Raw genomic sequence first — 27,002 nt, forward strand, 5'->3', positions numbered from 1 at the left:
CTCTGCTGGCGGCTTCCTGCTTTCTGCCCCTTCCAGATCTCTTTTATATTGAGTGCTGCCCACATCCAGGGCAGATCTTCCCAGTTAAATAAACTGGCCTTTGGTAGGGGCCCACAGACAGACTCAAGAGCACACCTGATTAACTTCCTAGAGGACTCAACAAAACCATACTATTGTCAACCACAAACAACCATCTATCTGGATGTGCTGATGCGGCAGATCAGAGCACGCCACTCTAACGATAATGACTTGGGGGCAAGTAAGACTCAAGAGATGCAGGAAACAAATTCCTCTTAAGAAAGCTGCTGTCTGTGAACCATGAAAAGGGGAGCGGGTCTTATTACGGACAATGAAGACCAATGCCAAGAGGAATGCAGAAACAGTCTTTGGGAAAATAACCTTATCTTCACTATATTTCCAACTCGCTGTGACTTATCTCCTAAAGTGCCAACCTTTAGGATTTGCTATTTTACTTTTTACTATCTTAACTTTTTCCTCTCTTAAAATATATATGCCCTGCTTCTAAATACCCCCTCCTTTTTTTTTTTTTTTCTTCCTATCAAGTATGAAGCCTCTGGAATAAAAACTCTTTGCTGGAGCTGGAAAGATGGCTCAGAGTTAAGAGCACCTGCTCCCCTGCAGGAGAACCCAAGTTAGTTCCAACTACCGGCCCAGGGCAGCTCACAATCACCACTGTCTCCAGGGGACGCAACTTCTCTTCTGGTCTCTGTGATGGACACTATGCTTGTGTGACGTTTGTGCACACACAGACACACAGGTGCACACAATTACAAATGAAATAAGTCTTTCAAAGGCTGCTTGCTTCTCCTGTTCTCACTCTACATTAGTTTAATTCACAAGCTCCCAAACACTGACCGTAGGGAGCAGAGAAGAAACTTTTCTTTCTGACATCAATGTCATGTGAGTTGTGAGAATTCTGTGCTAAAGCCTGAGGTGTTTGGGTTTTTTTTGTTGTTGTTTGTTTTGTTGTTATTTTTATACCTGTTATTTTATTTTGGTGTCCATGAACCTTTATTTCAGAACATAAATCAAAATAAGATGGTTATTAGAGAATCTCAACATGTGCAAACAAAGAAATCCAGACAAAAGCTCTTTGGGAGAATTGATTTCTTTAAGTAAAGAACCTTGTGCTCTAATTTAATGATCCGATGTTTCTATAATTCTTTTTTCCCTCAACAACTGCTCGTGGCCAAAACAAATTCATGCAACCAAACTAGTTTTGGACCTCATTCCCTATTGACTCTTCCACCTCAGTTTCTAAATCCTACCACATCCTGCTAACCAGGAGCTTTTTTCTCTCCTCTCGTTACGCCGCCCGCACACCCTGCTCCAGCCAAGTCTCATCCCAGCATCCCATGTGTGCCCAGATTCTGCCATGCTCCTCTCGTTAGCCTTTGCTTACTGAAATTCTCTTCACTTTCCCATGGACAAAAATAATGGCAATCTTTTTAGGCCTGTCAATTTTTCCCCCAACTCTAATTGGTTATGATTGTGTCAATAAAAAAAGCGGAAACCAATCACTGAGCGAAGGGAGAAAGGTGGGACTTCCGGCTCCCAGGTGGAAAGCGGGATGAGAGGGAGGAGTTGGAGCAGGCGGTGGACCGGAGGAGGGGCAGGCCTGTAGGTCTCTGGGCACCTATAATCTGTAGCCTCCACTGTGGATGGAGGCAAAGGAGGATGGGGCAGGATATTCTTCGCCCAGCCATTGAGTTATCTGACTAGTTTTAAAATATTAAGCCTGTCTGGTGTTTTCCCTTGGGGGCTGTTGGAGTTAGCCGCAAGAGGTTGAGGGAGCTCGGGCAGACCTCTCCAGAAAGAGCAAGGGTGATTTTAAAATGACAAGCAATACCTAACACTGCTGAATTTCTCACAATATCAGGACCTGCCCTTGATTCCCTCAACATTCCAATTCTCAGTCCTTATTGATGACTTTATTAGTGAATTGGCTGAAAGGTCGATCAATGTGAACAAATTTATGAACCCACAAGGAAGATGAAGTCCCTGAGGGTTTCAGTTATCTACAATTGCGTATACCACCCAAAGCCTCACGCTATTCTAGGTAAACAAACACAGAGCAAGTGTTAGGCTGCCTAGTGTGTGATGACTAGAAGGGTGCTTTTTCCCTCCTCAACTCGAGAGGGCAACTGCAGTCTGGAAGTCCACTATTTCAAAAGTCCATGCCTTTGGCTGAGAGCAAAACATTAAGCCACATTAAACTGAACACACCCTGGCTAAAACCTGATGACAGCACACAAGGTAAGGTGCTTACCCCACCAAGGTAAAGGACGCCTTTTTGCTTCGGGGGAATGTGTTATGGGGAAAAACAAGTCTAAGGAAAAAGTTGATGTCAATTTGTAATCCCATATCTATTAGCTATCTTCATAGATAATTAGGAATACACTAATTCAGAAAGCTTTTCAAACTGAGAGTTGTCTCAATTTTAGTTTGAATGAATATGAATATCTCTGTAGTAAAACAAAAGGGACAACTGAAATTTCAGATTTTTTTTTCCTATGTAGTTCCTCATAATATGTTTGAAGAGTTGGATGGAAAAACATATTTCATTAATTAATGTTACCAGTTTGCATTAGGTTCTGTTTGTCCTTTCTAGAGGACTTAGTTCTCAGGTTTTGAAGAGTTTTCATTGCAGGCCAAATGGTGCTCTTCTACAAGAGCCAGAAGGAAGTGCTGGAATTAAGATAGGAAAACAAAGGATGTTCTGTAGAGAGAGTCTCTCTTGTATGGTGTGTGGAAGCATCAGCTGTCAATAAAGAGCTGATTGGTCAATGAGCTGAGGCGGGAAAAAAGAGGTGGGAGTTGCGGTAGGGAGAGAGGAAGTCTGGGATAGAATTAGGTGAGAAGAGAGTCACCCTGAACTCTGAGGAGACAGACACATGAAACTGATAAGAGGTAACCAACCACCTAGTGCTCATAGAATAGAATAAATGGGTAAATTAAGTTATGATCAAGTTGAGGACCAAGACTGAACTTACGGCCTCAGGGTTATTTTGGAAACTTGTGGGAAAGCCCGTGGTTACAGTGTTCTCCATAGCTGACCCCTTTCTTTTTCTTTTTTTAAAAAGATCTATTTATTATTTATACATTGTTCTGTTTGCGTGTATGTGTGACTGCAGGCCAGAGGGTACAGGATCTCATTAGGGATAGTGGTCATGAGCCTCTGAGCCATCTCCAGCCCAGCTGACCTTTTCTTCCTCTTGACTGTCTTCTCCTCTCCCGAGCCACAGGACCATCCTTCCAGTTGTACCATGAAAGCATGGCTTGTAGGACAATGATGAATGGGATAGAAAAGAAACGTGTGTGGAGAATAAAGGCTGCCCTCTGATGCCATGCAGCCCAGAGCAGGCGACGCATGGCCTCGGGCTTTACTCAGTCCCTTCTCTTTTCCTCTGACTGTTCTTTGTAGCATCATGAGTTAAGACACAGATCATGTTCTTAAAATTTTTTCTCCCAAGTGAAAAATAACAGGTTTTGTAAGAATTTGCAGGACACAGGGAAGGAAACATCCAATGTGCATGTTTTCATAGCAAACTAAGGGTGTGTTTAATTGGTGGTCCTCCCAGTATCTGTGGAACAAGAGGAGGAATAACCACTTGTACTTTGCAGCATTATTTATTCTGCCTGGTCTGGTTATCAAATCATGAGTATGGTCTCCTTGTAAACATGAGGACTGCCCAGCAGCTACTTAGTCAGCTCAGTGGACATGTCCAGTGAAAGGCAGCAACAACAGCAACAATAACAACAAAAACACCACCACCAACACTACCACTAACAGCACTATGAATACCAACAACAACATCATCATCAACATAAACAACAACAGCATCAGCAACTACACCACCACCAACAGCAACAGTGCTATCAACAACACCAACACCAACACTACCAACAACAGGACCACTAATATCACCACCACCACCAATAACAACAACACCATCAACAACAACTACGCCACCACCAACAGCAACACCACTATCAACAATACTAACACCAACACTACCAAGAATAAGATCACCAATACCACCAACACCAACAACATCATCAACAACAACTACACCACCACCAACAGCAACACCACTATCAGCAACACCAATACCAACACTACCAACAACAGGACCACCAATACCACCACCACCAATACCAACAACCACACTATCAACAACAACAAGTACAACAACTACACCACCACCAACAGCAACACCACTATCAGCAACACCAATACCAACACTACCAACAACAGGACCACCAATACCACCACCACCAATACCAACAACCACACTATCAACAACAACAAGTACAACAACTACACCACCACCAACAGCAACACCACTATCAGCAACACCAATACCAACACTACCAACAACAGGACCACCAATACCACCACCACCACCAACAGCAACACCACTATCAGCAACACCAATACCAACACTACCAACAATAGGACCACCAATACCACCACCACCACCACCAACAACAACACTATCAACAACAACAAGAACAACTACAACAGCAACACCATCATCAACAACACCAATGCCACCACCACCAACAGCAACATCGTCAGCAACAAGAACAGTTACACCACCACCAGTAGCAATAACACTACCATCAACAATAGCAACACTACTACTACCAATTACACCACCACCACCAGCAGCAACACCACTACCACCCACACCACCACCACCAAAAACAACAACATCCACACCACCACCACCTTCAAAAACAGCAGCAGCAGCAGCAGCAGCACCAATGCTACTACCACCACTAACAGCAGCAGCAACACCAACAACAAATTCTGTCACTGCTTCTAAAATTGCCATCCTAAAAGCCATTATTTGTATTTTTCCTTTGCACTAAAATAGATGGAGTCCCATTTCCCCAAACAAGTCAATTCTACACATATAAGAGAAATAACAAAAGTTTAATTCTTGCATATCCCTGCTCTGTCTCATTCCCCTTAGCATTGTTTTTATGTGGTCACCTTTAAAACAGTTGCTTGTCTCATGAATTTCCTACTATGGCTTCATTCCTATTTCTTACCAATTCTCTTCTAATTTAGCAAGAATTTCCTCTGGCTCACTTAGGATGCAAATTTGGCATCTAGTCTATTTCTACTCCTGCCTTGTAAGTTTAGTACAGCCACTCAAGTGAAGGAAAAAAATCAGATGAGAAAAGGGTGTTTTAAAAAGGGTAAATTGAGGGCTGGAGAGATGGCTCAGTGGTTAGGAGCGCTGACTGCTCTTCCAGAGGTCCTCAGTTCAATTCCCAGCAACCACATGGTGGCTCACAACCATCTTTAATGGGATCTGATGCCCTCTTCTGGTGTGTCTGAAGACAGCTACAGTGTACTATATAAATAAAATAAATCTTAAAAAAAAAAAAAAAGGGTAAATTGAGAGCAGAAAAATGAAGCCATAGCATTTTGTCTCTGGAAGAAGACCCTTGGCTACGAATAGAACCAGCTAGGTTAAAACTCAAGCTGGGTCTCTGGATAATCTCTCCTAAGAAATTCTTGCCTCCCGTTAGAGTTTCAGGATCATCTTCAGTCTCTTCCAGAGTTCAGTCTGCCCACTCTGGTCCTCACACACAATTTCAAGTTTCCTTTCATTTTAAAAGAGATTGTTCAGAACCATCATATTTAAGTATATGTGAAGAATTCAAATATCCTTTTTTATTTTACAAAAATGCAGAAACTCCTTTTATTAGGCCACATATAAAACATATGAATAATAAAAAAAAGAAAAAAAAGAAAAAATATGTACATATACAACTCAAATATATTATACAGCTCAATGGATCATTAATTTAAAAGTTCAATTTATGAGCCATAATAAAATTGGATAATAAAATTAAGAATCAAGTTGAACTCTAATATGTAATTAAATCCCATAAATAGTACTTTTTTGCTTTTTTCTTAAGATGTATTTTATGTATATGAGCATTTTGCCTTCATGTATGTACGTATGTATGTATGTATGTATGTATGTATGTATGTATGTATGTATGTATATGTACCATGCACATACCTGGTACTCATCAAGGGAAGAAAAAGGCATCAAGTGATTAGGAACTGGAGTTGCAGATGTTTCTGAGCCACCCTGTGAGTACTGGACACTGAACCAGGGTCCTCTGCAAGAGCAACAAGTACTATTAATTGCTGGTCCATCTCTTCAACCTTATCTTAGTTTGAGTTACTATTGCTTTTGATGAGGCTTTAAGTTAAAAGCAACTTAAAGATAAAAGAGTTTATTTCCCTCACAGGTCCATATAACAGTTCATCATCAAAAGTAGCGAGGGCAAGAACTCAAGCAGGGCAGGAACCTGGAGTCAGGAACTGATGCAGAGGCCATGGAGGGGTGCTGTTTACTGGCTTGCTTCTCCTGGCTTGCTCAGCCTGCTTTCTTATAGAACACAGGACCACCAGCCCAGGGATGGCACCACCCACAGTGAGCTGGGCCCTTCCACATAAATCACTAATTAAGAAAATGCCCTCCAGGCTTGTGTACAGCCAGATCTTTTGGAGACATTTTTCTCAATTGAAAAGCTGCCTTCTCTCTGATGACTCTAGTTTGTGTCAAGTTGACATAAATCCAGCCATGACAAGCCTCCAAATAATACCTTCCAGTAAGAGGAATCTGGAAATAGCTTTATAAGAAATTATACCAAAAGAATTCTGAACACATTGAAAACTGATGTGCTTGTCTATTTCTGAGAACTTCTGGATCTTTGGTCTATTGATAAGGTTCAAATTCTGGTTGTATTGAGGTTATAATTTATTATTTTAGTACTTTTTTGACCCTATTAACAAGAACCTGAACTCTGTTATATTAGTTTTTACTTTCTAAATTTTTTTTGCAATACTTTTTGACCAATGACACAAAACAAAGAAGAAGCTGCAATTTGAGTTGACTCAGAGATGATCCACACTCAAGAGCAGGATGTGTTCAAGATACTGAAGAGTATAAGAACAGGGAGAAAAAGAAACACTCCTCCATTGCTGGTGGGATTTTAAACTGGTACAACCACTCTGGAAATCAATCTGCAGGTTCCTCAGAAAATTGGAAATACTTCTATCTGAAGACCCAACTATACCACTCTTGGGCATATACCCAAAAGATGCCCCATTATACCACAAGGGCATATGCTCCACTATGTTCATAGCAGTCTTATTTATAATAACCAGAAGCTGGAAACAACCCAGATGTCCGTCAGTGGAAGAATGGATACAGAAAATGTAGTTCATTTACACAATGGGATACTATCCAGCTATTAAAAATGAGGACATGAATTTTACAGGCAAATGGATGGAACTAGAAAATATCATCCTGAGTGAGGTAACCCAGACCCAAAAGGACATGCATGGAATGTACTCACTGATAAGTGAGTATTAGCCACAAAGTACTGAATATCCATAATACAATTCACAGACCATGTGAAGCTTAACAAGAAGGAAGGCCCAAGTGTGGATACTTCAGTCCCACTTTAGAAAGGGGAACAAAATAATCACAGGAGGCAGAGGAGAGAGGGACTTGGGAGGGAGAGAAGAGAGGAAGAGGAAAGAGGGGGCAATATCAGGTATATGGTGAGACAGGAGAGAAGCCCGAGGGCCAGGAGAATGGAAATATGCAGCAGTTGTGGGGGCGAGGGTGGGGGAACCTCTAGAAAGTCCCAGAGTCCTAGGATGTGAGAGGTTCCCAGGATCCAGTGGTGATGACCTTAGCTGAAATGCCCAACAGTGGAGAGACGGAACCTAAAGAGGCCAACTCCAGTAGACGTGGCCCCCAGTTGAGGCAGGGGACCACCCGCCAATCCTCAAAACATTTGACCCAGAATTGTTCCTGTCTAAAGGAAATGCAGGGACAAAAGTGGAGCAGAGACTCAAGGAAAGGCCATCCAGTGATCTGCCCAACTTAGGATCGATCCCATGGACAGGCACCAAACCCTGACACTATTACTGATGCCATGTTGGGCTTGCAGAGAGAAGCCTAGCATGGCTGTCCTCTTAGAAAAATCTACCAGCAGCTGACTGAAACAGATGTAGATACTTACGCCAACCATTGAACTGAGATCAGGGACCCCTGTGGAAGAGTTAGGTAGGGCAGGACTAAAGGAGATGAAAGGGATTGCAAGTCCAAAGGAAGAACAACAGTATTAACTAACCTGGATCCTTCATAGCTCCTAGAGACTAAGCCACCTACCAAAAAGCATACATGGGCCTGTCCGTGGACCCAGCATATATATGTAGCAGAGGACGGCCTTGTCTGGCCTCAGTGGGAGAGGATGAGCCTAATCCTGTAGGGACTTGATGCTCCAGGGAAGGAGGAAGCTAGCAGAGATGAATTGAGAAGGTGGGGGTAGCAACCTCTCCGAAACAAAGTGGGGAGGGTGGGGTGAAGAACTCAGGAAGGGAGAACCAGGAAGGGGGTTAACATTTGGAATGTAAATAAATAAAATAATTTAATAAAAACAGCAGGGTCCCTTAAAAAAATCCTTTTAACTCCTCCTCTTCTTTCCTTTCATCCTCTTCTTGTTTGACTTACTGTCCTGTAAAGCGTTCTTACGATTTAAAATGTATAGCTTAGGACAGAAGCAGGAAAGACTTTAAGGAAATAATAATTAAAAAAAAATCTAAGTATAATTTATCAAGTCACAGGGTAGTTATTTTAAAAACCATCACAGTAAAGACTTCTTTACCAGTATGGACTACATACCACACGAGCACTAATGAAAAAGAAGGCCCCTGTCTAGTGAACAGCTGTTATTATCAGTTAGGCTGATTGGAATGGAGAGCTATGGCCAGCTGCAGAATGCATTCAGGAGCGGTGAGAGGAACTGGCAGCTGCTATCCCGAGTCTATAAATATTTTTAATTAAAATTTGCCTCCTGGTTTTCAATTTGGGTGATAGCGAGGAATTTTAGTTGGGTAACTCCAGGGGTAAAAGGATATCTCTCTCTTCAAAAGAGCCTCTTCACTCTTCCACAAACAACGACTATTAGCAATAATGGCGGCACCCTGCTGCTTGCCTGATGAGACACCTACATGCACCCAGTAATTTCGATGTACCCTGGCTGTCTTTTAAAGCCTGCATATTTTAGACAGAAGTCTTACCTTTCCATCAGAAATTCTTGGGAAATGTGGAGACAGCGGACAGGAATTATCTCTAACGCTTCTGAATGACACAGAATGAAACCCCCCACCCCCAACACATCCACCCTCCCCATGCGTTTGTCTCTGAAATCTCACAAAGTCCTCATTTACCTTGACGGTTCCCTCTCCTCCCATCAACCATTTGCTCTCAGGGTCTCTGCAGTTGAGTTCTCCGTCCCTTCTCTGCACATTCTCCTTAGGTACACTCAAGTTCTGCTGGTGGTTTTATAACAACGAGGCCTCTTCTCACCAAACACAGAGCCACCTGGATACCCCTAGGCACTTAAAGCCTTTTAGGGACCATAGACCTGCTTTCAGTCTTGCTAATCTCAGTTAATGGCTCCTAAATCCTCATTACTGAAGCCTTAAAATAGTCACTTAAGACTTCTTTATGCCCCTCACTTTCCTGACTAAATTCTTTCACCTCTACCTCCATTTCCACAGCGAACCCTTCTAGGTGAGCTGAGAACAGGCTTGCCCAGCATCCTTCAATAGCCTCCTCATTGTCTCCCTGCTCCGATGGTTTGAATGTGCTTGGTCCATAGGAAGTAGCACCATTAGGACTTCTGGCTTTCTTGGAGGAGGTGTAGCCTTCTTAGAGGAATTGTGTCACAGTGGAGGCAGGGCTTTGAGGTCTCAAATATGTACTCAAGTCTGGCCAGTGTGATCCAGAGCTTCCTCCTGGCTGCCTGCAGAAAACATTCTCTTGGCTGCCTTCAGACCAAGGCGTAGAACTCTCAGTTCATCCAGTACTATGTTTGCCTGGGTGCCAATATGTTTCCCACCATCATGATGCTGGATTAAATCTCTGAAACTAACCCAGGCCCAATTAAATGTCTGCCTTTATAAGCATTGCCTTGGTCACGGTGTCTCTTCATAGCAACAAACCCCTAACTAAGACACCTACCTATCTCTAGATTTAGCTCTTCAAATGACCCATCGTCAAAGAATGAAATCTGCTCAAATTGCCCCTTTCAGTTAGGATGTCATTGGCCCTCTGTCTTCTCTGGAATAAACTTTAAGTTTTTAGCCGAGACTGCAAGAATACCTTGAGTGGGCTGTAAAGTCCAAGTTTCAATGCCAAGAAATGGGGGTCACCGTAGGCTGGGGAGCCATGCTTTACTTACCTGCACACAGGCCACTAGGCAGGTAGATGAAATGCACACCCAGCACGTATAGGCTGCACACAGTTGGGTACAAGCACACAATTAGACTGGCACACAGGCTACATGGATGAAGGTACACAGACCTATGGATTGACACACAGAGAACTAACAAAGGAACTCACCTTTGACCTCAAGCCCATAGATATAAAGAATCACACAAAAGTGGCCTACAGTTCTTGTGAGGAATAGCAAGATAATGGGTTACACCACTATTTACTTTTGGACATCCAGTGTCAGCCATTTTGAGCTGACTTATAGTCCCCTGGGTACCCTGCATTACACATCTTGGTCCATGTAGGACATCCATATCAGTACCACGTTGTCGAAACATGAACTGGTCTATGTAGTTTTCTCCCCGTTCAGGGCTGATTTCTCTTGCCAATTTCCACTTCATGCTTAAAGGTAATATATGTTACAAGCTCCTCATATGCATGCTAGCCTTTGAAAGAAGGGGACTAGCTTAAAGTTTACACTAAGTGAAGTCTTCCATAGGTGCACCTTGCATACCTCCAGGTATAGGCGAGTTGTGTCTTCTCTAAGATTTATGGATGTGTGGGTCTGCACACGTGTGTGTGTGTGTGTGTGTGTGTGTGTGTGCGCGCGCGCGTGTGTTTGTGGTGTACACCCATATATGCATACGCCAAGGACAGAGAAGGATATGTTGAATGTCTTCCTGTATTGCTTCTATCTTAATGTTTTGATAAAGAGTTTCTCACTGAACCCAGAACTCAGCATTTCAACTAGACCGGCTGTCCAGGGTTTCCTTGTCTTCAGCCTGGAGGGTGTGTTGCACAGCACAAGCCTGGGTTTGGAAGGCGTATGAGCGTTCAAACTCAGGTCACCTTGTTTCCACAGCAAAGCACTCTTGCCCCACTGAGGTATCTCCATGACCCTTCATTTTGTGTAGTCACTGTGACATTTACCAAAGACTATTATAACCATTTTTACAATCTCATGATATTCTTAGAGCAGAAGCCATGTCTAACTTACTATCATGTCCCACAGTTGCTGTCACAGGGCAATTAAATGTTTCACAGTAAAAAGAACAAAAAAAAAAAAAAACAAAAAAAAAAAACTGAAAAAAGTTTCAAGTAATGGAACTAGGTCAGCATTTTTGAAAGTCTTAACATTAAGTAGGCAATTAAAGAACATTAGGATTTTTTGAAGTGCGCATTAGTTTTATTTAATCAGATAAATGCTTAACTGAAGGCTGAAAAGAATTCGTGCGTCCCTTATTTACAGATGATATTCAGCCAAATTCATTTATTCTTGTTTAGGATAATGGCACATTGAAAGCATCTTATTTTCATTTCATTAGTTTCTCTCTCGTGGCCAAAGATTTATGCTTCAGATAGCTAAGATGCATATCTTTTATGTTATATAATTAATATTCCTATTGCTGCAGTACAAATAACCTTTCCAACATATTTACTTGTAAAGGAACTTCATTTAAGCCTTTCCTCACTGAGAAATCAAGACTTAGATGCAAATCTAAGGAACGGGATATATGCTCTAACAAGCACATGGTAGAGAATTGGCTTGCTCACACAGTTGTCTGCGTGGTTTGCAGGCAGAAATACAAAGGACCACATGAAATGCCACTTAGTCCAGTTCTCTGTAGCCAAGCCATGCTCAAACCTAATCCTGTAGGTGAAGCCACTTGCCGATAAAATCCTATCAGCACAATGGGTGTGTCAGTGTTCTTTAGAAGAGAGCTGTTGGGGATTTAGCTCAGTGGTAGAGCGCTTGCCTAGCAAGCGCAAGGCCCTGGGTTCGGTCCCCAGCTCCGAAAAAAAAAAAAAAAAAAAGAAAAGGAAAAAAAAAAAAGAAAAGGAGAAGAGAGCCACTAAGGTTGACGTGCCATGAGGAGGACTTGCCTGACAGAGTAATCTAAAAAAGACTATAAAATAAGTGTGCTTGATATGTGGAGGAGATAATAGAAGGAATAAAGAAAGGATGAGGAATGGAACACTAAAAATAGATAAGTTCAACTAAAGCAAAACTTCAAGACATCAAGTGGATTTCCCTAACCTAAAGTGTGGGAGACTGTCATTCTATGTCTTTGGGGATATTCTGTATTCCGCCTGTGTTATACTGACAGAATATGAAATGATTCTCATTGTCTCCTTTTGCAAGTTTCTGGTAAACTTCTAGAATGCCTACGTCAATTGGGGACACCTATTGGGTTCACATAGCTTAGCAATTTACATTTTCATCTATAACTATAGTTACTTTGTCTTTGCAAATTAATTATAGTCTGTGATAGTCTAAAAGTTCCAAGCATTGCCTGTTTATGAAGAACACTTTGGTTTTTTGGAAGTGGAACATATTGATGCAGTGTCACTTTAGAGCCCAGGCTCTATTTGTGGAATTATTAGCAACACAAAATTAGCTTCTGGAGACTTGGTAAAATATGTTGCTTGCTCTGGCTATAAATCATCCCGCTAGAGTAATATTAATTTTAATAAGTAATCCTGTGGCTTACATTTAAATCTGATATCACGGCTAACCATCTTGAACAAAACTAGTCAGTAAATGAATTAGGGCAGTTTGAGATTTATTTTTCCCATAATACAAACAAAACTATAAGCAAAACGAGACCCAGAAGATCTGTGTGGGTATCCAGAGCTGCCAAGGACCTTGTGGTCTTAAAATATCTCTTACATTTGGTACTATGAAGGTGAAAGCTTAAGTCAACTATGCTTTTCAGATGCAGCGTTGTTGGAACGTGGATTAGGGTGACAACACCATGCCTAGATGCTGATGGCTATATAAGAAAGTAGAGAGAAAGCACATACAGACACTAGCCATCATGTGCTGCACCAAGGACTCCACCCCCAAGGAAGCCATCATCTTGAACCTGAACCTCCAAAATAGAAACTCTTTTCTTTATAAAGTTATTGTGCCTGGAGTACTTTGTTATAATAACATTCTAAATCAAACACATGGGGAAACCAAGCTTTCTTAAAGTTCCACATTCACTTAAAATTACATGGCTGAGTGTGTTTTAGCAAAGACTTGACAGGGCATTTGATGTTTGCGCCTCAGTTTCCATATGAGACAAAGAATCTCACAGATAAGACTCATATCTAAATATCCGAGAGCTGTCTTCACCAGGACAGAAAATATGCTCCGCGATTGGCAGCTTTGCACTCTTTGCCTGTGTGGTGTGTGGTGTGTGCACGTGGGTGGCTGTGCATGAGTGTGGACGTGAAGACTGGAAGTTGACACATGCTGAGTTTCATTCTCAATTGTTCTCCATCTTCTATGTTGAGGCAGAGCCTCTCTCCCAGCCTAGAGTTTGCCGTTCTGCTACTTTCCATAGCCACCTTGTTTGAGATCCTTTGTCTCTGTCTCCCATACGAACTGGCATTGTAGACAGGCAGCCATCCCCAACAGGTTCTGGGAATCCTAACTCCTGTCCTCCATAAGTACTCTACCCTCTGAGTATCTTCCCTGCCTCCATTTTTAAACTAAAAAAAAAAAAAAAAATCACAAAATCATATCCTCTCAGCTCCAGCCTCTGTCTCTGAGTAAGATACAGCTTTTTACCATTCTCTTTAGAGTGCTCACAGTTCTGAGTCTTCCATTCCCCCATAGAGGCAGGTTGGTGCTGGCAGATTTATTTTTATTTAGTTGGGCTATTCCAATGTTTATTGATTAAACCTCAAACCTAGAAGATAAAATGCTGCTAAGATAGCTTCATACCACAGAAGCAGTGTCAGCGTGTTCTGACTGGTTTTTGACTACTGAAAATGTTTATTATGACCTTTCTATATATGGTCAATACTATTATTATTATTATTATTATTTTGGTTCTTTTTTTCAGAGCTGGGGACCGAACCCAGGGCCTTGCGCTTCCTAGGTAAGCGCTCTACCACTGAGCTAAATCCCCAGCCCTATTATTATTATTATTATTATTATTATTATTATTATTATTATTATTATAAATTATCATTTTAAGATTATATTAATCTCTTATCGACAAACACTAAATAAAATAAAACAAACATATTAGGTCTAATACAGGCTGGTCAAGCTTCTTTCCCCCTAAAACACTATTAAAGAACTCAGCCCAACAGGGGCGTCACATTCTAGCACTCAGAAAGCAGAGGCAGGTGGCACTCTGAGTTCCAAGCCTAGTCTACAAAGGGAGTTCCAAGACAGCCAGGGCTACACAGAAAAACCCTGTCTCAAAAAAAACAAAAACAAAAACAAACAATCAAACAATAGTAACTTGATCTCTGTTCATTCTGCTTTTGCTGTGTCTGTTTTAGAGTCAACCTTTACCCACATGACTTCATGATGTCCGTTGGCGTTTCAGCCAGCACAGGCATGTTCTAAGCAGGAGGGCTCAGAAAACATATTTCTCTTAATTCTCAGGAAGCTTCTTGAGGAGAAGTAGATCCCACAGCTGCCTTTCCTTCAGAGAGAGGCCAGGAAACATTTCGTGCATCCTCTTCTGGCATTAACAACAGAGAGCCACTGAGGGGCATTGAAAGTCATACTACGCCATCTGCTGGAAGTTACCTGAGGAGCTACAGAAACTATCAGAATCCTATGTCTCTGCTTGCAATGAAATTCCCGTAGGTATGTGGCAGTACAAGGTCTGAGGGATTTTTGCAAATGTACTTGGTTCTGGGGAAAATGATGGGGTGCGGTCCTCTGAGGTAGACCCATACGGACACAGGCAGATCACTGTGAACTAGAGGAATCGGAATAGGAAAGCAGGCCTTGGCTTTGGGAGTTAGGATGTCACATGGTCTTGCCAGACTATTTCCGGCACGCGCAGGGACCTTAGGATTGCAGCGTTGAGCTTTACTGTTGGCACTGTGAGCAAAATCGCTGACATGACTGTTGCTGCCACTGAGTCTCCAAAAGCCTAAATCTGCTCTCACAGGGATGATCTTGAACCTACCATGGAGGTTAGGGGGACATTATGTTTTGAAACAAAATGTCTCCCATAGGCGCAAGTGCTCTCTCTCTCTCTCTCTCTCTCTCTCTCTCTCTCTCTCTCTCTCTCTCTCTCTCTGTGTGTGTGTGTGTGTGTGTTTCAAGATAGGGTTTCTCTGTTTTGCCCTGGCTGTCCTGGACCATGCTTTGTCAACTAGGCTGGCCTCAAACACACAGAGATTCACCTGCTTCTGCCTCCTGACTGTTGGGATTCAAGGTGTGTGCCACCATACCCGCCTAAAGGCGAAAGTTCTCTTTTTTTTCCATTTAAAGAGACTAACTTGCTTGCATTCATTAGCAATAAAGTTAAGCATGTTCCTATAATAAAGAAAGAGGTCGTCTTATAAATCTGTAGAAAGCGTATCCTGAAATCATGGGAACTTTAACAGGTGGTGGGTCCTAGGTAGAGGTTGTTAGGGTGTGCCTTTTGGGGTGCAATGTCTAACTCTGACCTTTTCTTAGGGTTTCTTTGCTCTGCTTTCTCCCTGTCCCATGGTCAGCAGCTCTGCTCTGTCGTTCCTTTGCTACCCTGAATGATTGAGACATCTGAAACCCTGAGCCAAAATATATAATTCCAATCAGTAACTTGTTCTAGTCAGATGAGTGGTTACTACAATGTACCACATGACATTTTACAAAGATCCCATTACCTCAGCACTGGAGAGAACCTGCCGATTCAGTCCAAGCCGTGCTAGCTGTGTGCTAGAAAAAAAAAGCCTAGGAAATCAAGCCATTCACCCCAGCACGTCAGTGATGTAAATAAGTCATTTGGTGCCCTGGCTTATTTCCTACCAGTTGGAAGAAGTGGAAAAACACCAAAGTGTGTTTCTGTTGTGCTGTGTGCCTGCCATGTGGAACACAGAACTGAAGAGTTAGTTAATGCTAGCCATTTAGGTCCGGTTTGTTTAGTATCTGCCTAGTTAACACTAGCCATTTAGTTCAGGTTAGTTTAGAATAGGCCTCTTCTTCCCCACATGCTCATGTGCAGATAGGACCTATGTCAATCTCATTAAAGCCCAGTGCAGTTTGAGTGATGAAGTTGTTATTAGATCTATTTTCACAGACTGAATCAATGACAGAACCTGTTATTCAAATGCACTAACCAGGCCCTGGGGAAGCCCAGTGGGCCCCGGAGTGAACAAAACCAAAACAGAGGACATGGAAGAGGAATGGAGACTTTGTGGAAAACAGAAAATGGCCAACAGAGGCAGGTAAGAGAGGTGGGGGGGGGGGAGGCAAGAGTAGTGAGAATATATTATCCACACATGTGAAACTGTCAAAAAATAAACTCATAGTATGTAATTCTCAAAAGAAACCTGTGATGGTTTGTATGTGCTTGGCCCAGGGAGTGGCACTTTTAGGAGGTGTGGCCATGTTAGAGGGGGTGTGGCCTTGTTGGAGTAGGTGTGTCACTGTGGGTGTGGGCTTTAAGACCCTCATCCTAGCTTCCTGGAAGCGAGTATTCTCCTAGCAGCCTTTCGATGAAGATGTAGAGCTCTCAGCTCCTCCTGCACCATGCCTGCCTGGATGCTGCCACATTCCTGCCTTGATGATAATAGACTGATCCTCTGAACCCCATAAGCCAGCCCCAATTAAATGTTGTCCTTGTAAGAGTTGCCTTGGTCATGGTGCCTGTACACAGCAGTAAAACCCTAACTAAGACAAGTCTTTATTAAAAAAATATTTTTAATGCTAACCAACACAAGGTGGAGATTGTGTTTTTCCATCAAGTCACCGGAATGCCCTGTCTGTCACTGAGGTCACCAGTAGAGGCTGAACAAAGAGGCGACACTGCTCTAGACCAGAGGTTCCCACTCACTCTGTTTCTGACTTCCTTATCGTCCGCTCTCTCCACAATTGAGCATTCGAGCCCATCCTGTTTGCGAATCTATGAGCAGAGAAAGAGAGGTATTTCTAGGGAAATGTGCCATTTTCAGAGGCGAGATTGGGTACCAGGTCAGGAACCTGGGGTGGGAACTGAATCCCACAGATGTTCTAACTGGAGAGCTGGAAAAGGTAAGACTGTGTCTGTTGGGATCACCCTGATGGGTCGTCACTGAATGGCCTGGATGGTGTGGAATGCGCATCTGGTCTGCACATTCTCCACCCTCAGACCTTAGCCAACGGGAGTCCACTGAGGGGCGGGGAGGATTATTTTTGTCCTACCTATCTTTGGACTCTGCTGTCTGCCTTATGTTTTCAATACCTTGCTTTTCCAGTGCCATTTCCATGGATTCAGAGTTAATTTTGTAATTTCATTCCAAATAGAGATGCTGCTTAAGATCTGGGGCGTTGGAGAATGCCCCCTCCCCCCCACTATACAGAATCTAGCATGCAAGGAGGTGGACGCTTGTCGGATGTCAGGCAGTAGCTGGCCCAAGGTAAGAACGTGCTACAGGGAGAGGACTCACTTGCTACTGCTCCTAGGTCTAACTGTAAACCCTGTGCTCACTGCAGGATGAGACCCCACAGTTAGAAATGATGATTTGGGAACATCAGTTATCTTAGGGCATATTTACAACACACGAGGGCTCCCCCTAGTGGTGATGAAGAGAAAATCTGAAACCTTTCTCCCACACAGACAGTGAACTGAAAACGTAATGATTTTTGTTTCCCTTTAAATCGGTGTCTAAATAGGTGGAGTTTGGTCTTAAGGCAGGTGTTCTCAACCTGTGGGTCGCGACCCCAAGCCCATCATAAAACACAAGATATTTACATTCTAATTTATAACGGTAGCAAAATTATAGTCATAAAGTGGCAATATAAGTAATTTTATGGTTGGGGTCACCACAACATGAGGAACTGTATGGAAGGGTCACAGTACGAGAAAGGTTGAGGAACACCTGATTAAGGTGATTGCCCTAACCACTGTATTATCTCTGTAGCATTCGTTTCAAACCACAGTCAAGCTGAGCCACTGTGTATTCTCATCAAGCTAAGTGAAGTTCACTCAATATCTGTTGAATTAAACACCAGTAATTTCTCATTTTTAGTTCACAAACATGTTCTTGATAAGCTATTTCTACATCAGTAAACTGAGTCAATCCAAGCCAGATTAGAGTATGTAAAGGCAGGTTCATCGGGAAGCTGCTCTTAGAAGGGTTCAGCAGTCCCTAGGAACTAGGCCAGGGAAATCACCATGGGGAGAAAAAGAGGAGAGAGGGAACAGAAAGAGAGAAAGTGTGCACAGAGGGAGAAGAAGAGGGAGACCCAAATGTCTGGATTATATAGGAAATTGCCTCTGTGGCAGGGGAAGCCCAGCCTTTGGGCTGGAAAGTTCAGGGTAGAAGGCAGGGTATGCTAAATAGGGACTGAGGAATGCTGGGAGATCCTGGAGGCCAGGTTCACTTTGGTTTGTAAAATATGCACCTCGGCTGTTTGTCCTGTGTCTGAATCCCAACAGTTATAAATAATGACACAACCTACCAGTTTTTGCTTGCTTTTTACAAAATTATCTTTTATTCAGTTTTGTTTTCCAAAATTTCTACTAGGTTTGTTTCCGATCAGAGCTTACCACGCACCTCCTTGATAGCATGGGATTTCCTTGAGAGGATGGGATTTTTCCGATGTTTTCCATAAGAGACATTGCAAGATTGGCAACATGTCTATATAATCATGTATACATCTATGTAATATTGGACACTACATCTATAGGTTGTAAAATAACTCAAGATTCCTTTTCTTCATCAGTCTCCCCCTTCGCCTCTAAAGAACTTCAGGCACTATACAAGTGCATCAAACTGTTGTTGCGTATAGAAAAGGGCGAGCCCTGGTGAGTTGTGTATGCTTGTTGGGGTCCAGCTGTGGTTTTACGTCCTTCACCTCCTCCTTCTTGGGGTGTCCAGACACTATTGCACGCTGGGCTGGAAGGCTGAAGTGGAGTCCAGAGCCCGTGGGGATCTGCAGAAGGGGGTGGGGGAGGCCTTTCCCAGGAGTCTCAGTGTTACAGCTCTTTTAGACAAAGATCTTTTCCTTCTCTAACGATCTTCAATGAAACAGCTCTCTTTGATCATTTTAGTTTGTGTGCATATCTTTATCTGGAGTGGGCTTGTACACATACACTTTATTGGAGTGGACTAGGGCTTTATATTTATGAACCTTGGAGAGTGGGAAGGGATTCTCCGGGCAAAGTTTCATTGGTTGGAGTTTAAAGTACCGGGAATGCTTCATTGTATGGAGAGACATTCCAGGAATCTCAAGTACTTGCTGGGCAGGTTCTTATGGGGAAAGAGGAAGTTGAACTTGTAGGTCTGCCAAGGACTACTTGACCTTCCCCAGGTAGAAGGTATGGTGGGGAGGCCTTGATGGTAGTAAGGGCAGTCCTCCATTTTGCACCTAGCTCAGAGGTGCTGTCTGGTCACAGTAGACTGCAACCTTAACGAGCAGGATTTCCCCACAAGTTGTAACAGGTGCTCAGTTCTCAGTGAATGCTGACCAAACAAGAAATGTATTGGAGGGGGGGGGGGGAGCAGACTTTAAAGTCACAATTGAAAGGAAAACACATTCAAATTGCCTTCTAGCCACTGTGATCTTTCATGTCCCCAGATTTACCTGAAAGCAAGTAGCTTTTGTGATGAGAGACTACATTGTAGTGAGCCCTGGTGGATTGTTGTCAAGTGCATGTTGGGGTCCAGGTGTGGGTCCACATCCTCCACTTCCTCTCTCTCAGGGTGTCCCAGTTACTGTTACCTAGATGCTCATGTCTGTACACCATACACACACACACACACACACACACACACACACACACACACACACACAAGAGAGAGAGAGACAGAGACAGAGACAGAGACTCAGAAAAAGAGAGAGACTCAGAGAGAGACAGAGACAGGGTGAAAAATAGTCACGGGGCAGGCAGAGAGACAGAAACAGTGAGAAATAGATAGGCAGGCACGCGCACACGCACACACACACACACATACACACACACACCCATGGGGGGGGAGAGAGAGACTCAGAGAGAGAGACACTCAGAGAGAGACAGAGACAGGGTGAAAAATAGTCAGGGGGCAGGCAGACAGACAGAAACAATGAGAAATAGGCAGGCGCACACACACGCGCGCGCACACACACACACGTTGAGGTGGTGAAGAGAATACCATATATAATTGCTGTTTACTTCCCCAGGGTTCAGGCATTAGAAACTTGGTCTCAGTTGAAAACGTTGAAAGGTTCTACCCACTGTTGAGGAGTGGGGCTTCATGGAAGGTGGTTTAGGTCACTGGAGGCATCACCCTCAGGAGGGGTTGGTGTATTAATTTTTATTATCTGTTCGATGTTTAATGCTTTTTATATCAAGCATTGTCCTTTCCTTTTCAAATTGAGAACATAGGAAACTGGAAAGGTTAAGTAAGTTGACCAAGGCCACACTGCTACTAAGTGGCATAGCTGGGATTCAATCGAGTCCATTTGTCTACTTGCCCAATGTTTGCTCACGCAGCAAATATTTCTAAGCGCATACCAAGGACATGACACTGAGGAGACTATGAGGATGGGGAAAGGGAAACAGATGTATTCTTTCAAAGTCACTGACAACTTTTAAAGAACAGGGAAGGAACTTAGTATCACACTAACATGCCTATAGTCCCTGCACTGGGAGGCTGAGGCAGGAACATCCAGAGGTCAAGGCCACCCTGAGCTAAGTAGGAAGACCCTGCCAAAATAAAACAAACAAAAAACCTTCCCAACAACGGAACAACCTCCTGCCATTAAGGAAGGGCCAGCACAGAACAGTCTTTGGGTGAGAATAGCTCTCCTTACGAAAGAAGAGTTTGGCGGGGAGGGTTTCCTTTGATTTTTAAAGTCCTGCTAAGTGGCCTGTGTCACCTTCATACTCCAAGTTCAAAGCTCTGAATCTGACTAGCAGGGATTCTCCACTGAGAATCCTGTCAGGCCCTTGGTTCTTAGGTAATGAGCACCTGCAACCTTCTCGAGCGCTACACTGTGACTGTAAAGTATCCATTTCTTCACCAAGTAAGTAGAGGCTTATTTTCTTTTAGCACAGTAGCAGCCATCCCTCTTAGAAACTGTATCATTAGAGGGCATAGGTCAATAGTTTGCCCACCTTTCAATATTGTCACACACCATTCTTCCTTCCCAAAGCTCATAAGATGAAGTAATAATCACCTGGTCAAATCAATTTCATCATTAGTAAGTCTACTAAGCACATAACGGAGGAACACCGCTCACATAGCGACTTACAAGTGTTTAATTAAAGTGTGTTGCACCCGGGAAAGCTTTCTGCTTTCCTACTTTTCAGATTACTCTTGATGAGTCTGGGGAGGGTTCTCCAATCCTGCTGTCTGCTGTTCTCTTCTCAAATGCACCGTGACTGACTGAATCCCAACCCCTACCCCACCTCCGTGTGTGTGTGTGTGTGTGTGTGTGTGTGTGTGTGTGTGTGTGTGTGTGTGATAATTGTTATTTGTCTTATATTTTAGGATGCCTGGTTATGCTCTTTCCTTTGGTACAGTAGACTTGTGCCTGAAACTGCCTGAGACAAACTGGGCAATGCATCTATTCAACAAATACTTACTAGATATAAACAGTTAGAGAAGAAAGATAACATAAATGTTCTTTTTTTTCCCCACCAGAGATCTTAAGAAGTTAACCCTTCTATATTCTAAAATGCAATCACTATTCCAATTTTCCAGAGGGTTAACTTTTTTTTCTCATTTCATTTTTTTTCTATAAGAGAAATTTAGTAATGAGAAGGGGCCAGGAGAAGTGTGGCCCTATTATAAACAGTGATGTTTCAAATAGCTTATTTCTAGGTAATAAATGTCACGTATTATAATGTTAACAGATTACTATGAATTTTTACTATGTGAACTGGTTTTACAATGTGAACAGGATAGTTCCATGTGGAATCTACCAAAGTCATGACGTATAAAATTTAAGGATATTTTCTCTCTCATTCATGACTAAAATCTTAGCTGCTATGCTTGTTTCTCCCTCCCATGGCTAGGTTGGGCTTCCTCACATGTAAGGGGTCCTAGTGTGGTTGGACAGCACACCCTGAGGTCACATCCCAAGGGAGAGGAAATAGTAGTTGCCAGTCTCCCTAAAACTGTGGCTTAGATGTAGCAGAGCCATGTCTGCAACATTCAATTGGCCTAAGTAAGTCAAGGACCCTGGCCAGATATCAAGATGGGAGAGATAGATTCAATTCTTTGTGTGAGGAGTGACATGGAGCATACACAAGTGAAGGCATTAGTAGTGGCTTATTTAAGGCTTCTGCACCATATTCATTAGGCAGGTCTTCTTAGGCTGCCTGATTATTTACCTTGGGAGCATTGTTGACTCTGTACCAATATATTCCTGGCAGGGATGAGAAGTTAAGCCACGTGAGTATGCTGTGATAATTTGATCACTCTGTGAGCCCTGCGATTGTGTTATTTACTGAAAATATCTGTTTCTAGTGGCGGTGTGTCTCATCCCTAGCACACATCTTTAATCCCAAACAATGAAGATAGAGTTAGTTTGTAGAAGGAAGCAGCCATGTTTGAAACTGGTGTCCAATTGAGTGGCAGATAAAGTGACAGGTCAGAGAACAATTTGATAGGATATGCCCAACTCGACTCTCAGGAGAAGAGGGAGGAAAGGGAAGCTACTTGAGATGGGGTGGGGGGGTGGAAAGAGAGAGAGAGAGAGAGAGAGAGAGAGAGAGAGAGAGAGAGAGAGAGATAAGGCAGGCAGTTTTAACTGGGAGAGTTTTAGAGAGATAGGTTACAGAAAGAGAACAAGTTAGACATAGGTAAAGTTAGAATGAGTCAGAGAATGAGATTAGAACAAATTGCCAAAATTAGTATGAGGCCAAGCGGAACAATTCAGGTGAAGCCCAGACAAGCCAGATTGATTCGCTTTGGAGAGCAGTTTGAGCCGGAAGAACCAGCCAGCCTGAGTTCAGAAAGAACTAAAAAGGGTAAGCTTGATCAGCAGCAAGTCTCAGAGGCTGAAAACATTCTAGACCTAAATAAGATTGTATGGAAGCCAGAAGCTTCCAGGAGAATAAAAAAATACTTTTACACCCCTGACTTCCTATTACTGAAATGTTGACATTAGTCATTGCTTTGGTGGAATAATTGCTTCAACCAAAACCACCCCTGCCAGGCACCTGCTCATCTCTCCTAAAATATGACTAGTTATCATTGTAACAATCGTTTAGATTCATTAAACACCTGTCTTCTACAAAGTCAAATGAGATTCATGGAGGGTTCTTTTTGTTGTTGTTGTTGTTGTTGTTGTTAATGAATCACCACAACGTTACTATTGAGATCTTGTCTTGGTTACCCTTCTACTGCAGTGACAAAACACCATGACCAAGGCAACTCATGAAAGAACACATTCACTCAGCTTATGATTTCAGAGGGATAGGTTTCATAATGGCGGAGAAGTGGTATGGCGGTGGCAACAGCTGAGAACTGACATCATGATCCGCAAGTTTGAAGCAGAGAAAGCAAGAGACACACTGGGAATGGCGAGTCTTAGGAAGCCTCAAAGCCCTCACTCGGTGACACACATTCTCAAGCAAGGCCATGCCTCCTTACCTTTGCCAAATAGTTCTGCCAAATTAGGACCAAATATCCAAACACATGAGCCTGCATGTGGCCATTCTCACTGAAACCACTATAGGGAAGGTAAAGGTGCATGCATCTTAAACACAAAGACGATAAAACAGAAGGAAGCTCTGAGAAAGTTAACCAAGATCACACGGAGGGAGTCCTCTGTAAACAAGTGAGGGACAATATATTATTTACTTTTTTATTTCTGTGATCAAACACCATGACCAAAGTGACTTAGAGACGGGAGGGTTTATTTTAGGCTTTTGGTTCCTGTCCTTATTGGGGCAATGAAACACCATGACCGGACTATACATGGACTGACCCTGGACTCTGACCTCATAGGTAGCAATGAATATCCTAGTAAGAGCACCAGTGGAAGGGGAAGCCCTTGGTCCTGCTAAGACTGAACCCCCAGTGAACTAGACTGTTGGGGGGAGGGCGGCAATGGGGGGAGGGTTGGGAGGGGAACACCCATAAAGAAGGGGAGAGGGAGGGATTAGGGGGATGTTTGGAATGTTGACCGGAAACCGGGAAAGGGAATAACACTCGAAATGTAAATAAGAAATACTCAAGTTAATAAAACAAAACAAAACAAAACAAAAAACCAAACCAAACCAAACCAAACCAAACCAAACCAAAAAAAAAACACCATGACCAAATCAACTTTTGTAGGAAAGGGTTTATTTAGCTTATGCTTCCAAATCACTATTCATCATTGAAGGGAGTCAGGACAGGAACTCAAAACAGGGAAGAAACCTGGAGGTAGGAGCTGATGCAGTGGCCATGGAGTGGTGCTGCTTACTGACTTGTTTCCAATGGCTTGCTCAGTCTGCTTTCTTATAGCACCCAGGGCCACCAGCCCAGAGATGGCACCGCACACCATGGGCTTGGGCCTCCCCATCAGTTACTAATTAAGAAAATGCTCTACAGGCTTGTGTGCAGCCGGCTCTCCTGGAGACAGTTTTCTCAGCTGAGACACCCTCCTCTCAAGAGAATCTAGCTTGTGCCGAGCCAGCACAGTTCCAGGGGACTGAGAGTCCATTGCCATCCTGATCCTACCTAAACAGTGTGAAAAACGTGTATTCAAATGCCAAGAGTATGGCAGATAGCTCACTCAAAATCCCAGACAGCATGCTCGCCCGTTTTCTTTGTCAACTTGATGTAACCCTGAAGAGGGAACCTGGGCTGAAAAATCCCCCTAATCAGATGAGTTTGTGGCTGCATTTGTGAGGTCTTGTGAGACCGTCTTGATTGACGACTGAGGATGATGTCCCTGTTCCTGACTGAGCAGGGCGAGCCCAGACTCCACAGGAAAGGGCGCTGAGACATGGTGAGCATGTCTCCTCTTTGTTGCTTCTGCCTCAAGCTCCTGCCTCAAGTTCCTCTCCTGACTTACTTCCGAGGTGGATTATGACTTGGAAGTGTAAGGTGAAGTAAATCCTTTCCTCCTAAGTTGCTCTGACCATGGCATTTATTGCAACAGAAAAGCTTATTAACATCGTCATCAAGTTGTTTTGTATTTTCGTCTTCCAGTGTTTTATAGCTGAGTATTTAAATATCTCAGCATGCTAAAATGTTTCCAGAGCAAAAATAAATAAATAGATAAATAAATAAATAAATATCGGGTATAATTACTTCTTTTAAGCTTTGTCTCTGGATAAGCTACAGACTCTCATATGTTGATGGGTAAAGATGTCCAAGGTATGTTGTGTACATTGAATAAAGTGCCATTTAGTCATACAAGAGTGGCTTGTAACAGGCTTCTAACACACAAGAAGGGTTGTTTTCCCAATCCTGTGATTTCAGAAATTTTAATATGTTAATTCAATAAAAGAACGGACAGGATTAACAAAGCACTTTTACCCTTTATTCTATGCCTAGCATAGCAACTAAATTGATTAATATTAGCAGTTAGCTGATCTGTTTGTTGTTAGAGTTTGTATATTTAGATGTAGCCTGTATGAGTTAGTGTCTCTGGGTATTTTCATCCTCGTGTACAACATAACAGCTGACTCAGATGAAACTTTATTTTTTGCATCTTAGTTCAGAGGTTTCATGGATACACGCTAAGCTTTTCAACGTTTAACCAATACCTTCATTGTGACCACTTGCCCTCTAGTGGCAAGAACCAGAGGCAGACATTCCTTTAAAGAAAATTTCCTGTACACACACCCATCAAAAGATGATAAAGGTTTCAATGAATATTCCTTGTGTTTGTATAAAAATTTATTAGCCCCTCCAATAGCTGCTTAAAACAATGACCAGTCATGTAGTGAAGACTTTGTCAACTCCCTGTTGCATGGGGCTGCCAATGTGACTTTGTTTTCTCAACTGAGAACCTCTCTACATGACTGCTGCTCACCCTTGTGGAGTGGCAGTTGGCTTTTCCAACATAAGAGGAGGACGAGAGACACAGAGAGAAGTGGCCGAGTGAGAAGATGAATGTCTTTATGTCACGGTGCCTGCTAAATCTAGCATATGGGTTCATAACCCTAGGATTATGTAATAGGTTACCCTTTTTTACTTTTATGTTAAGCTTTTATGTCTTTTGAAAGAATCTCAAGAAGAGTCCCCAAGTCTCTCCTGAGAATCTCTAGTCTCAGAGTATTCGGTGCTCATAAGACCATCTCCAGCCCCTTGAGATATTCCTGCCCTGATCCTTAAGGAAGTATAACCTTGAGACCTGAACCACTGGAGCTTCTGGGGAAAGGCGCTCTTCTGTGTTCTCAAATGTGTGTTGTTTTCTGTGCAACAGTGTGGAGACTTAGCATCAGATCTGTGAAGGGACTAGTAGACAAAAGCAGGTTATGATCGCCATGTGTTTATAAAGTGTAATGATCAGAAGCTCCAATCTTCATGTCTCCCAATGGGTCGTAGGCAGCTAGACTTTTTAAACGGAGAATTTGCAATAATGAAGTTGCGATGTTTACTAATGCCGTTAAGAGACTTAGTTAAATACATATCCACTAAGCGTTTAAAATACTTTCTGTGAAAATTTCATTTTATTCCCAGCCACCTACCATAATCTCCATTAAGAATGAGAGGAACTTGTAAATTTAACGAATGGCTAAAGATCTGCTTTCCCAAGTGCCCAACTAGTCCTCCCACGTTGTATATAAAAATAAAATA

General features: G+C 42.7%; 1 long non-coding RNA gene across 3 annotated transcripts; it reads left to right on the plus strand.

The window, feature by feature from the left end:
• Nucleotides 1–1,591: 1,591 nt before the first annotated feature.
• LOC108351450 (uncharacterized) lies at nucleotides 1,592–20,852 on the plus strand. Of its 3 annotated transcripts, none has more exons than XR_010053302.1 (4): nucleotides 1,592–2,277; nucleotides 14,740–14,946; nucleotides 16,359–16,520; nucleotides 17,578–20,852. It is a non-coding gene; the product is annotated as an uncharacterized LOC108351450 (long non-coding RNA). The 3 variants fall into 3 exon arrangements; XR_010053301.1 differs by having other exon boundaries at nucleotides 16,373–16,520; XR_005486933.2 differs by having other exon boundaries at nucleotides 16,416–16,520.
• The last annotated feature ends 6,150 nt before the right edge of the window (nucleotides 20,853–27,002 follow it).

This window comes from Rattus norvegicus, chromosome 7 (genome assembly GCF_036323735.1).
Source record: "Rattus norvegicus strain BN/NHsdMcwi chromosome 7, GRCr8, whole genome shotgun sequence".
Classification (NCBI taxonomy): Eukaryota; Metazoa; Chordata; class Mammalia; order Rodentia; family Muridae; genus Rattus; species Rattus norvegicus.